This window comes from Ananas comosus, linkage group 5 (genome assembly GCF_001540865.1).
Source record: "Ananas comosus cultivar F153 linkage group 5, ASM154086v1, whole genome shotgun sequence".
NCBI lineage: Eukaryota > Viridiplantae > Streptophyta > Magnoliopsida > Poales > Bromeliaceae > Ananas > Ananas comosus.
Window position 1 is genome coordinate 883,459 of NC_033625.1, and position 14,216 is coordinate 897,674.

The window sequence follows — 14,216 nt, forward strand, 5'->3', positions numbered from 1 at the left end:
TCTTATTTTTGATACAAAGGAAACTTATTTAGGATTTTAGGTTCCAACCATCAAGCTTTAAGCTAACTGTGTGCGCTATGTATGGTCAATATGATCAGTCTTTTAAATATAATAAAACCCATCCAATGAATTAAATTTTGAATTTGAGAACATATATTGTAATGGGACAATAGTTCTCATTAATTTGGGCATGGTAATACATCAGAAACACTGTAATATAAGCAAAGTTTGGTTATAGTCTCATAGATTTCGTATTAGCTAGATACTGAAGCGCCGCCTTATCTATAGAATATCCCAATTAGACAAATTTGGTCATTAATTAATTGGACTTCCCAAGTTCTAGAAATTAAGAAGCCATTGAAAGTGCACCTACAAATTAGTAATCTCTCTCTCACACGTGTAAGTGGTTAATTTTAAATTATATTTAGCAAAGGGAAAATCCCAACTTTTTACTGCAGCGGAAAAATACAAAGACTTTCAAACGTAAAATATGAACCTTTCGATTCAAGAAATTTGTTTCTGCCGTAACCCGTTGAGATGAAATTTTGCACAAAATACTCCATAGAATATATCTATCTCTATATACACATATATATACATAAAAGCACTTCAAAATTTTGGTACACAGACCATAACTAATTAAGGCGCCAGGAATGCTTGAGAGGATCATTAATTCGTATATAATATTTCAGAAACAAAATTTTAGTAGGATTGGTCCCGGCAGTGAAATAGTGATTCATCAATCATGTCATTGGCTTGTTCAAATTTTATATGTGATTAGTTTTATATGAAATAATAAATAAGAATTGTGAATGAGTTTTAGTACATTTGTCACAGATTTAAACTTATGGGCTTTTGGACTTGACGAGTACTTCCTAACAAGGCTTAAATTTAAGAATAGCTAGCTACATGAATAACAAATCATACGATCTTACATTGACAATAGTCTCCGTTAAATTTTACTATGTATTAGAGTGCTTAACTTATCTTACTAATTAACTCCCTTCTTACTTGGTGTTGCTTTTACACGTGTTGTGAAATTTTGACTTTTATGATCGAGATTTGATGAGTAGGGCTACTGTGTTATTAGGAGTACAATAGCCCTTATACTTTTAACTTCTTAATCATATATCAATTTTGATAGATGGTTAAGGTGAGAGAGTGAAAAGAAATTAAGGAGAAATTAAAAGAGAAGATAAATTGGATGTACAAAACTATTACCTGTTTCGTAAGGAAAGGATCTATCCTCGCATTTGGCTACAGAAATCAATCGCCATTTTAGAAAATATGTAATATATTATAATACTGCCTTATAACATTATAAAATTTTCATCTAGAAAATAATGGCAAGTTGTATTAAAAGAGGCTATTTCTTACGTTGAACCTCTCATGCCCTACATTTGTGCATTATTAACATTTTGGTGTCGCCCTGCCCTACATTTATTATCACTTTGTGGACCTTCTCTTTTCCAAGTACTTTCTCCTCTTACTCTAACAAAGTGAATACTGCTAATGCTACGTGTATTCAAAATATTCCCCAAATGCGACAAGCTATTAACTGGGCCGGGTTCCCATCTTAAATTTTAATTGAACAAGTTTTGATCAGGTGATTGTCTCTATGATCTCTAGAATCGTATGAACTCCAAAATGCTGAACTGCGGACTAAAATTGTCATATTGCAAGAGCCAATTATCCGTAACACTTAGGAAGTATTTTTTCAGGCATATATATTCTGCGGCATTATTATTCAAGCTAAGATTCGTTTAGTAATGGATGCACCGGTTGGTACAATCACGTAGTCATGTGTCGAAAAAAGATTAAAAAAAAAAAAAAAAAGAGTAAGAAAGAAAACTTTACGTACAGAAAAGAAGACCCTAAAAAATGCCGAAGAGAAAAGCTGCTAAAAAAGACATACATTTTTATTTAATTACATTGGGTTGGGAAACGAGACCTCTAAAAGCCGTTCTAGAATCCTCCTCCCTTCATCTCATGCTACAGTACGCTTGCTGAATTCAGAAAATAAATAATTCACAAAAAAAACAATAATTCGAGAACGCCACGGCAAGGAGGTCCGCTGCTGACGTGGTAGACTCGCTACAGAGAACTGTTCCCACTCCCTATCCAAAGCAATTACTTTTTTTTTTTATCACGAGTTTTTTTATGTTATGGATTCCTTTTCACGAGTCATTTAGATATCTTTTTCTTAACTAAAAATTTGACAATGATTTTTAAAATTCTAAAATGCAAAGGATGTAAGATCGACATCCTGTATATATATATATATATATATATATATATATATATACAGTATATGTAGTATATTTTTGATAAAAATATATAAAATTATCTAAATTATAAATTATTTGAATTCATTGTCCAATCTTTTAAACTTTTGATTTTACTATTCAATCTTTTAAATTGTTTGATTTGAATTAGTCAACGTCACTTTGTTTTTAAAATTTAAATTAATTATTTATTTTAAATTAATCTATAGTTGTGATAATTATATAAAATTAATATATAAATACTAATTAAATATGTAGAAACAAAACAATACATACAAAATTTGAAGAAATATTGTTGACCGATTCAAATCAAATAAATAAAAATTTTAAATAGTAAAATTAAAATTTTGAAAGATGCTACTGTCGAACTCAAATGATATATAGTTTAGATATATTCTGTATATTTTTATTTTTTTTTATTATTATTAGTACGCTAGTGCGCGGCCGGAGTACTGGCCCTGAGCAGTTTTCCCGGCGACGTGGAGGAAGAGTAGGGAAGCTAACGCTCCGAGGACGAGGAAGGCGAGGACGTACTGCAAGGGGACGGCTCCGGGGAGGACGAGGGAGAAGCGGACGACGGCGGCGCAGAGCACGAAGGCGATGGCCAGCAGCAGGAGCCGCTTGTGCAGCGCCGCGACGACGGCCGGGTCCCCCGAGCGCACGACGGCGTGCATGGAGAGGCCGAGGCTGGTGAACAGCCCCAGGCAGACGAAGGCGAGGTAGGCGGCGTGGAGTTCGGGGGGGTGGCCGTCAGCCGCCGGCGGGGCGTTGACGAAGAGCACCAGCGACCCGGCCGCCGCCGCCAGCGCCACGGGCTGCACCAGCTTCGCCACCCGCCTCGCGTCCGAGGCATCGACCTCCCGGCGCCCGTCGCCGCCGAAGATCGCCGGCGCCGGGGCCTGGGCCGGAGGACGGGAGGGTGTGCCGGACTCGATGTCCATCGCGGTGGTTGCGGTCAGCGGCGGCAGCTCCGGCTGCTGCGTTTCAAGCGCCAGTTCGGGCGGCGGGGATGCGGAGGACTCGGAGGAGACGCCGGAGCTGAGGAGGCGCCGGAGGAAGGGGTACCGGGACGAGAAGGAGGAGGAGAAGAAAGAGGAGACGTGGTCGACGCCCCGGAGCATTATTGCGATATATTGGAAGTTTTAACTTTTAACGTAGGGAGAGAGAGAGAGAGTGCGTGTGGCGCGCCTTTTGGAGTTTGATGATGCTTATTTTTGGTTGTTAATGTTGCGGGCTGTATAAATAGTGGCTGTGCAATGGGTCTGTATCCGGACAAAAATTTTGTGGGCACCCTACCCAAACTATTAGTTTGGGGACGGTGCGGAAGCTTGGGGACGGTGAGGATGGGCGCCACTTGGCCCATCCGAGCCGTCTCTTCCTCCTCCTCTACTGAGCTCTCCCTCTCTAAAAACACAGGGTTTTTTCTTCTTTTTTTTTTTTCTTTTTTTCATGGGTGGCCCACCCATCCACACCGTCCCCGAACTATTAATTTGGAACGGTGCCCACAAAATTTTGGTCCTCGTATTTACAATTTTTTTGAAATTTTTTTTTTTTAGTACCCTTCTAAATAGCTCTAATATTATAAATAATCTTTAAAATTTTGAAATTTCATATTTGCCCTCAAAAAATATAAAATTTTTAAAAATGCCCTCATAACTATTACTCGGTCATGTTTAGGTATAACAAATTCAAAATACCAAATTTAACCTCAGTGCATTTTCATCAATATCCTTACAAATTTTCTAAGATTAATATATAGAGATTTTCTTAACTATTATACATTACGAAATAGCCCCTTAATTTAATTTTTTTTTATCAAAGTCTTCTTAATATTTGGTTCCTTGAAATTGTATTGATTTTTGTCAATTAAATTACAAATTTTATCAATCCATTGATGATTCCAACAAATTTAATAATTTTAATTATTTCGTAGAAGCTAAAATAAAAAAATATAATAAGTAATAGCTAATAGAGCAATCTAACTTAAGTAAAATTTTAAATATAACTAACTAAAATAAATAATTAACAAAAATTAGGAGCTAAATAATACTAAAGAATATCAGTGAACAATGTTACTCTAGATGTTAAACAAATAATGAACAAAAATTAGGGGTTAAATAGTAAATTATAAAATTAATACACTCTCCAAAAATTTCTCAACTCATGGGCAAAATAAACATTCCAAATTTTAATCAGTGTTAGACCGCCATCTAACTAAGGTTAAAATGACTTGAAGAGACGGAGTATAACGGTAAGAGTACATTTGAAAGAAAGTATGTATTTAGAAGGGTAATTATGATATATCAAAATTTATAGGAATATTTATGATATTTCTAAAATTTAGAGGGATACGGATGAAATTAACCCAAAAACAAATAGTGACAAATTAAGGGTAAAATAATAATTTCATATTTTGAAGTAAAATAAAAAAAAAAAACTAAATTGACGGAAGTTAGAAAAAATTAACATGTGAGGGTATTTAATTATGAAAAAATATTATATTTAGATTGGCATTTGTAAAATTTTAAAAATTCGAAAAATATTTATAATATTTCATAACTTTGTGAGGGTACAAATAAAATTAACCCAACTTTTTGGATCTTATTTGTTAGTCTACATTCGTGAGCATGTTTTTTATTTGATCGATGTTTTGAGTAATACATAATCAAAGCTAATTCTAAATTTCTGAGATCGTCATCTCCATCTTTGATGTTTAACGGGCTTCGATTTTTATAATTAGATAATGAATTTATTCTCTATCTTTTAACCCATGTGTCAATTCCACGGCCGGTTTCCTACTAGATCCGCTAATTTTTCTCAGGTAATTTTAACTTTTTTATTAAATGCTAAAATCTAAAAATATTTTTTTAAAATCCTAGATATGAGGGCTATAATTTTTGGAACGATGGTTGTAATCCTACAATCTTTTTTGTGTCGCAGACTCAACATTTTTCTTTTATAAATAAGGTACTATTGGGGTGGCAAGTGTGCAGTAACAAGTTTCTTACTGTAGCAGCATTACTTAATATATGCTTACAAATATTTCGGAATTAAAAAAATTCTAACTCACTTAAATTTTCTCTCATATTTATAAATCATAATCTGTAATTTAAAATATTGAGGTTTAGCTGCTGAACAATATTGATGTTGTTGTTCCAATTTATCGATAATTTGGCTGGACATTCATCATTAGTGGAGTGATCACACTTAAGCCACATTTTGAGGGAAATAACTAATTTTTTATTTTATTCTTTCAGCTGGATAATTAATTTTTCTAACATATTTCTTCCCAATTTTTGAAAATGGAAGTTGTGGGGCGTCAACGGATAATTCTGGATAAATTTGGAGCTTGATTAATTATGCTTAGAACGACTTGGCATTATTATTATTATTGTTGTTGTTGTTGTTGTTATTGTTGATTTCATTTTTTCCCATGAAACAAACTGTTCCTTATTTGTACAAGTAGTTCATTCACGATTAATTCTCTCTAATATGTGCAATTACAATTAGCAGTTGATTGGAGAACACATAATATGTACATTTGCTACATTAAAAACTATGCACATCTTCACTATATCTTTCCACCGAAACTAGTTAGTACACTTTTTTTTTTTTTTTCTTTCTTTTCCTCCACAGTTCTTCGCGATTAATAAACGAATCAAGGTTACACAATAATTATCTTAGGTGATCATCCATTCTCTGCTATTTTAATCAATAGAAATATGTTCAGTTGTTCAACTGCTACAGAAAAATTATGAACAAGATATATTTTAGAGTGATCGATCGAGCAATGGAGTGTGAATGCTTATAAGAAAAGCTAACTAGCCACTACTCTTGCCTCTTGGCCGGTTGTATATATCAGAACGCCAAGTCAAATGAGGCTGCTAAATTAAAGTAGAGGGAAAAATGATACAATTAAATTATAAGTGTTGGCATTCGGTTAAATCGAATCGGGTACGCCCATAAGCGGATTCGATCCGACGGATGTTATGTTATCTAATTGGATTGGAATTAATCTCGCTTTCAAATTGAAAAGTTAGTTAGATATAAATTCTAGTCATATTAGGATAACAATTAATAACCGATTTGGTCTTATCTCTAACGCCATTAGGATTTTGGAATTCCTAGAACGGAAAAAGAAAATAGAATAAGAAAACGAAATAGAAAAACCACATCCTCCATCGGACTTGAACGGTGGATTTGTGATCGTGCTCGTTTGTAGTTCGATCTATCGCGAGTTTGGAACGTGAGAAGATTTAATCAAGGACGATCAAAGGACACGTGAATCAACCTCGACGATCCGGGTTCATCGCATTGTAACGCGAAACGCTTCCGCAAAAAAGTACGAACGAATAGCGTTCTACAATAAGAGAAATAGGAAAAGGTGGCCCAAAACTCTCCATATATTAATTCCATCATATTCTATCCAAAAATCATGGGTTAACTTGTGCTTCTACTACCGACCGTCCCTAGAGTAAGTGGCAAAGAGCTTGGTGGTTGGTACCCGAGACTCTAGTTCGAATCCCAGTTGATTCACATTTCTAATGAAGTTTATTACTAAATAAAATAAACGAAGCGGGTAGCGTGCTATCTATCTCTCAAAAAAAAAAAAAAAAAACAACCTGTGCTTCTGCTGGTTCTAGCTAGGAGTACCGATTTTTAATTAGTGATCTCCAAGGGTTAGGTTTCTTCTTTCACAGATGATGAAGTCATATTAGTTTGATCTTAAATGTTCGAAAAAAATTACTTAATATTTATGCCATTTATTTTTGGTTTATATATATAAGAGTTAATGGCAAATTAATTGATTTTGTAGTTTTTCTGTGATTTTGAATTATATTATTATGCCATGTCTGCGATTGTTATATATAGATAGATATAGTATCTTTCAAATATCATAAAATACAGCGAATAAAATAAGTTTTTATGTTAAAATTTTCATCATTAGTTTTTAATAATTGGGTTTAGTGTATGGACCGTAAATATACATCCGGTGCAGCCAATAATTTCTCATTTCAGCACCAGTTACGCATCACATTGATGACTTAAGTCTAGATGCACATTGATGACTTAAGTCTAGATGCACGACAAGTGCGTCATCGCGTACGTATTTCTTCTTGGCTTCTAATTAAAAAATAAAAGCATAATGAAAATATGCAAATTGCGCGACCATGACTAACCGCAACCCAAATGGGCGCATTTTGTCAGTAAAAATACTCCGCATTTTGTCAGTAAAAATACTATGCATGCATGCATTCCTAAATTGTTGATCCTTGACTAATAACTCATGTAAGTGATTTTTTTTTCTTCTTTTCAAACTATGGAGGGCTCTAATTAATGCTATTGAACGGAAATTAAGGATCAGTTGGAGACAAAACATATATATATATATATATATATAGAGAGAGAGAGAGAGAGAGAGAGAGAGAGAGAGAGAGAGTATGTTCTTTTATTTTCGATGGGACTGCACAAATTTTGTTTCTTCTATCGCCATAGACGCAACCATGCATGTTGAAAAGATTTTAAAATAAATTTTTTTGGAAAGATCCTTAATTTTATACATGCTGCTCTAGGCAAATTATTTAATAGCATTGGTTTTAACATGATCAGACTCTGATTGAATTAATGTCACCTCATCCGCTTGTTTGAAACTTTTGTGCTATAATAATTAAGTAAATATTATATATGATGACTGATGTACACGACTATAAAGATTGATATACATCGATCGATCGGCACTCCTCTCGAACAAGGCTCAAATTTAATTTAAATTTGCGCGAACGGTGAAGATCATATGGTCTCAAGTTGGAAGCATGCATATGTGCATCTATGTCTGTTGGTGAAAACTCAAAATTTTGAGTTTGAATTTATTTTATTTGCACTTTGATGTTTTATTATTTATTATTTATTATTTGTTATTTTATTTATTTACTACTTTATTTATTTTATTTTATTTAATTATTTTATTATCTTTCTTAATGAGAAAGAAACTAACGGAATATTTTCCGTTCCGTTTCTTTCGCATTACGTTGGGCGGGTTCCGCTTCTCTCTCGTAAGAGAAAAAGCGTTAAATCCCCTTTCTCTTTTCCTCCTCTGGAATAAAACAGAGCAGGTAGAAAAGATTTTTGATCATTGGTTAATCTCTATCCTTTTATTCTTTTATCTTTCATTTTTGAACATTCCCCTTATCCACTGGGTGTTGAGAATCTTCGTCAACCTCCTTCACTGATCGTGCTCGCAAAGGAGGAGAATTCGGTCGTACCTTGGGTGTTATTTCCTTAATTCCGCACGTAAGGACGGGAATACGCTTAAGGGCAGTGCCCATCGCACGTTCCGGATAAGATCATATCTTTATTGGAATATTTGCGTCATCTGTAAGTTTGATTTTATTTATTGTTATCACAAAATTAGTTAGATTTTAATCACAAATTAGATTCCTATGCGATTATTTTGTTCCAACAATCTAAGGCGTATATCCCTATCTGATTGTGATTAAAATCTGACGGTGCTAATCTATTAAAATATATACATATATATTTTTGCATATAATTTTGTTTGACAACTTTGGTATGCTTGTCATTCAAATTTAAATAAATTGGGATTAGCATTTTTAATTTCTAATTGATATTGTTTATCTGCAAATTATTATCTTTTCTTATTATTATTAATTTTTTTTTACCGTACGGATCCGAAACGTGGATTTTTTTTTGCTACAGTAATGAAATTTATTTATGTACTGTGTTTGAGTTTGCTATTGTAAACCCTAAAAAAAAAAAATTTTTACTGTTTTGTTATAAAATTTTTTTTTTAAAAAAAACACTTGTACGGATTAAAAATTTTTGCTACTGTAATTGTTTTTTAAGTGTGCGGTTTCTTTTTAAGTTTAAGTTTAATTTATTTATATAAATATACTATTTTTTGAGAAAAAATATATATAGATATATTTACTGTTTTATAAAAAAAAAAAACTGTGGAATTATATTGTTTCAATACAGACATTGTACGGATTGTTTTAAAAAAAAAACTGCTACAGTACATACATTTAAAAAGTTAAACAAGTTTGCCACAGTGAAAAAATTTTTTAAGTGTAAGGATTTTCATTAAAGTTTTAAATTAAAAAAAAAAAAAGGATTTTGCTACAGTAAAATTACTTTATTGTTGACGGTTTCAAAGTTTTTGCTACAGCAAATAAAGCCCTTTGAAGAAAAAAAAAATCCCTTTAAGTAGGACTCGAAACCGACAACCAGCGTTCACTTGTTTTATAAATGAATATTCTAACCATCAACCAGTTCATTAGTGTTGTCTCTTATACTGTATCAGCTCTATTTATAATTTGTTTGCCGCATAAAGAGTGTTTGATTGTATATATCTGTTCAAAATTACTTAAATGAAATCAAACATTTAAATTGTTTGGTACATTTATTTGCTGTTGAATCAAACTTTATTCAACATGATTAAATCTCGTGATTTTAAATTTTAGTGTATCTCAGAAATTGTGGGGGGAGCGCCTTTATCAGTTTGATAAATTTTGATATTATAATTGCTCTCGTGATTTTATCCTAATGTTCATCTTGGAAACGAATTTTGCAAATTCTAAGATTGGGAGGTAAATTATTTTGAGACATAAATTTATTAGATGGTTATTTTCATAATATTACTTATTTGATTTTATCAGATCTGAACAGAACTTTGCAGATTATTTGACGAACGGCCTGAATAGGACTAAGGTCCTGAAGTCATCGAGGGGGATGGGACTTGCCCGTAATGGGCCTTCCTGCAGTGGGAACCCAACCTTTGTGATAGGAGATCCCTTGAAGAAGGTTCAATGTGGTAAAAACAAGCTGTCAGGTTGGCCAAGAGCACTTTCTACAAATTTTATAAATGAGCTTTAGCTCCAATCCCATCCCTATGGTGAGTAGTGTTCTGTGTAGTGGATCAGGTTGAGCTGAGAGCTCTTAATGGGATCCAAGGCGATAATTTTCGCGAGATGTGACTCTACACACATCCCTGGAGGAAACCACCTATATAAGAGTATCCGTATGTGGCCGCGGCTATGTGAATGGGCTATACATAGAAACTCTTATGAAAAATCAAGGTACTGTGCATGGCCATTAACGCACAGACCCGCGACGGAGAATTCTGTACTGTGTGTGTGGTAGTTGAAGTCAGGGCCAAAGGAACGTAGTTCAAGACCTGGTTCACTCCGATTCCTTCTGATGGAAACTATTTACACTAAGTGAGGTTAAGTTTTTTAAAAACACCTCACCCATTGCATAGTATAAAACACCCAGTAAATTTGATTTTAATTCGTAATTTTAAAATTTTGAGTTTTGTGGGGGATTGTTGGTGAAAAACTCAAAATTTTGAGTTTGAATTTATTTTATTTGAACTTTAAATTATTTATTATTTATTTATGATTCTATTTATTTACTACTTAGAAAGAAACTAACGGAATATTTTCCGTTCCGTTTCTTTCGCATTACGTTGGGCGGATTCCGCTTCTCTCTCGTAAGAGAAAAAGCGTTAAATCCCCTTTCTCTTTTCCTCCTCTGATATAACAGAGCAGGTAGAAAAGATTTTTGATCATTGGTTAATCTCTATCCTTTTATTCTTTTATCTCTCATTTTTGAACATTCCCCTTATCCTTATCCACTGGGCGTTGAGAATCTCCGTCAACCTCCTTCACGATCGTGCTCGCAGAATGAGGAATTCTGGTCGTACCTTGGGGTGTTATTTCCGGTTAATCCCGCACGTAAGGACGGGAATACGCCTTAGGGCAGTGCCTCGCACGCTTCCGGATTAATATGTTGATATTCTTTTTCCACAATTTTGGGATTTAGCGATTATCTGTGAGTTGATTTATTTGCGTTTATCTGTATGTTTGTTTGTTTTTATTTTTATTTTTATCACAAAGTTAGTTAGATTTTAATTGCAATCGGATTCCTATGCGATATTTGTTCCAACAATGTAATCATCCACCCACAAAGAAAAAGAAAATCAAGGATGGTAAAAAATAAATAGTCATAATATGAATAAGCTAAAATTTATAAATCAAGAGATATTTCAATTATAACTTCCACAACCATCCATTCCACATTAAAAAGCATCAACTTTATCCCCTCCTCATATTATCTCTAGTTTCAGGTGTGCTTAGCTACACCAGATGTGAGCACAATGGGTCATTTAAAATAAGAGCTCATAAAGTTTGATTGCAACTACTTATCTAATTAAATGATTCAATTGCACTTTTAATAGGATTATATTCAAAACAGAGTACCCTCTTAATTAGTACTCCACCATTACTTAAGCCACAGTTCGTTGGAATACCGAATCGATAATCCACCGATCAAGAGTTGGGAATAAACTTCATTAAATAATGATATAAATTATAATCTAATAAGAAATAATTAACTCAACATCTGATGCATGGTACATAGCTTGATAAGACTCAAATTCAAGTCCTTTTGTTCTGATATCAAGCTAAAAGTATATAAATCAATCATTATTTTTCTAAAAAATTAAATTAATAGATATTTTTAATATTTATATTCAAAAGTGTGAAACAACCGTCGTTCTCTAACAGCTTAAGCTTTTAGAGTGCAACGGTTGTTTCACATAGTATCAGAGCAAGAGGTTCTGAGTTCGAGTCACGCCAGATTTCTAACATATTAATTTCTTCTCATTTAATTCAAGCCCACGTCATGGGCCGATTAAAAAGTCTCGAGCCCAGACATGAGAGGGAGTATTAAATATAAAAATGTTTAAACACCGTTCTCTAATAGCTTAAGTTTTTAGAGTACAACAGTTGTTTCACAAAAAATAGTGGAGATTAAGTGATTAATCATTTTGAGGAGAAAATAGAAAAGGATAATATCTCTTTCAATATCTAGGTGATGAGGATATACAGTATTATCACTGTCGCCAATCCTGTTATTTTATAACACATGGATTTTTCATTGACAAGTTGTGTGTTGTAGCACATCTCTCTCTCTCTCTCTCTCTCTCTCTCTCTCTCTCTCTTCTTCGTTGTCATGGTTGTGTCCTGTTGTGGCTGCTAAGGTAGAGGCTGGTGTTGATTCTTCACCATGGTCGGCAGTCGTGACTTTAAACGAAAAAAACAAAAAATTTAGTTTGCAATCTCTATTGTGGAATTTTCTTCACACCTTTTTTTTTTAGCGAGTGTATGTATCATTTAAGTTACCGTATTCTTGAGACCACAGAATTTTTTATAATATAAAATTTTATGGACATCAGATCGTTCTCGTGATGTGCAAATAGTATAACAACCTAATCCGTTAGTAATAATAATTCGTCGAGTTCAAACTATCAGCCCAAAATATTTAAGTTCAGTTATTATTACTAACACATGAGATTTCATATAATCCAATCAAAATTATTGCTGTTTAGATCCTGACGTCCTCGCCGAGTCTAAATTCAAGTCAGAATTATCTACATAAGTGATTTCTACGGGTTCCAGAGGTGGCTCTCATTAAATTCGTTGGTATAGTATTTTACCCTGCATAAGGCTTAGTTCTCACACTTCTGGCTGGTATTCAGCTCTGATACTAATTGTAACGATCCGACCCGCTAGTAATAATAACTTATTGGGTCCAAATCATCGGCCTAAAATATTTAAATCCAATTATCATTACTATTGTATGAGACCTCATATAATCCAATTAGAATTATTTTCTCATTCGATACGTAATTATTGGGGTGTTACAGGATATTTAGCATCTTTTGTGAGATATCTACTATTTTATTGTAAATTGTGTGGCAAAGAGTATGGACTTCGTCACAAACGAGAGAGTCAATCTAACTTCTTTTTTAGTTTTTTCACATTGTCGGCAGGCATTACTATCTCCCTTATCACTAATTAGTGCTGGTCATTAAGACCAGCAATAATTAGCGTAAAAAATAATTATTGCTAATGAATAAGTGGAGGAAAAGAAAATCCAATTTTAATGGTGGTTACTTCACTATTTATCTAAAAAAAAAAATGTATGGAGATCCTCTCAAATATCGGCCATCACACATGAACTTCAATTTTTAAATTTTTATTTATTCTAATTAAATTATTTTAGCCAGGCAAAGTAAAAATTTACTAAACTAATCATTTTGAAACCCCTATTAGGGATGCAAACCAAACGAATCTAGAAACAGGAGGGATCCTCCACCTCCAACTTTATTTTTTATCGGATTGTAGTGGATTCGGGCAGATTAATTTTATTTTTATTTTTGACCCTCATTTTCGCTTCATTAGGAGCAAATCGGGACGAGATTGGATTTTTGACAAATTTTTAGCCGATCGGGGCGAATCGAAGCAAGAAATGTGTCTCCCGCCTCCCACTCTATTAACTTACTAGATTCAGACGGATTCAGGACAATTTATAGTTTTCTATATTCTTTTGTTCCCACTTATCGTCCTATTCGGAACAGATCAGAAAGAAAGCTTTATTAACTCAGCTCAGAAACATTTGCATCATTACCCTCTATTTCCAGCTAAGTTTATTTCTAAATGAAATAAATGAAGCGGGTAGCGTGTTATCTAAAAAAAAAAAAAAAAAAAAAAAAAGTCAAAAACCTAAAAAACCTACGGAAACCTGGATTTTACCCGACCTAGAATACCCGGAAAACATACCCGGTATATTCCCCAAATAAATAAATAAATAAATAAACAGTCACTGTGCACCATGGTTCCCCCCTGGTAAGTTAAGTTACCTCTGTTCTCTCTCCTTTTTTACTTGAAAGGAAGAGGATCAAAAGACACCCTTCCGTCGGGGTGGGATTAGGTTGATGGGTTTCTTCTGTTTAACTTCCTTGATTTTTATCATTATTATTTTTTAATTTTTTATTCTATTTTATTATTCTATTATAGATTTTAACATACCTCTGTGGTCTCAAAAAAAAAAAAAAAAAAAAATCTCTCT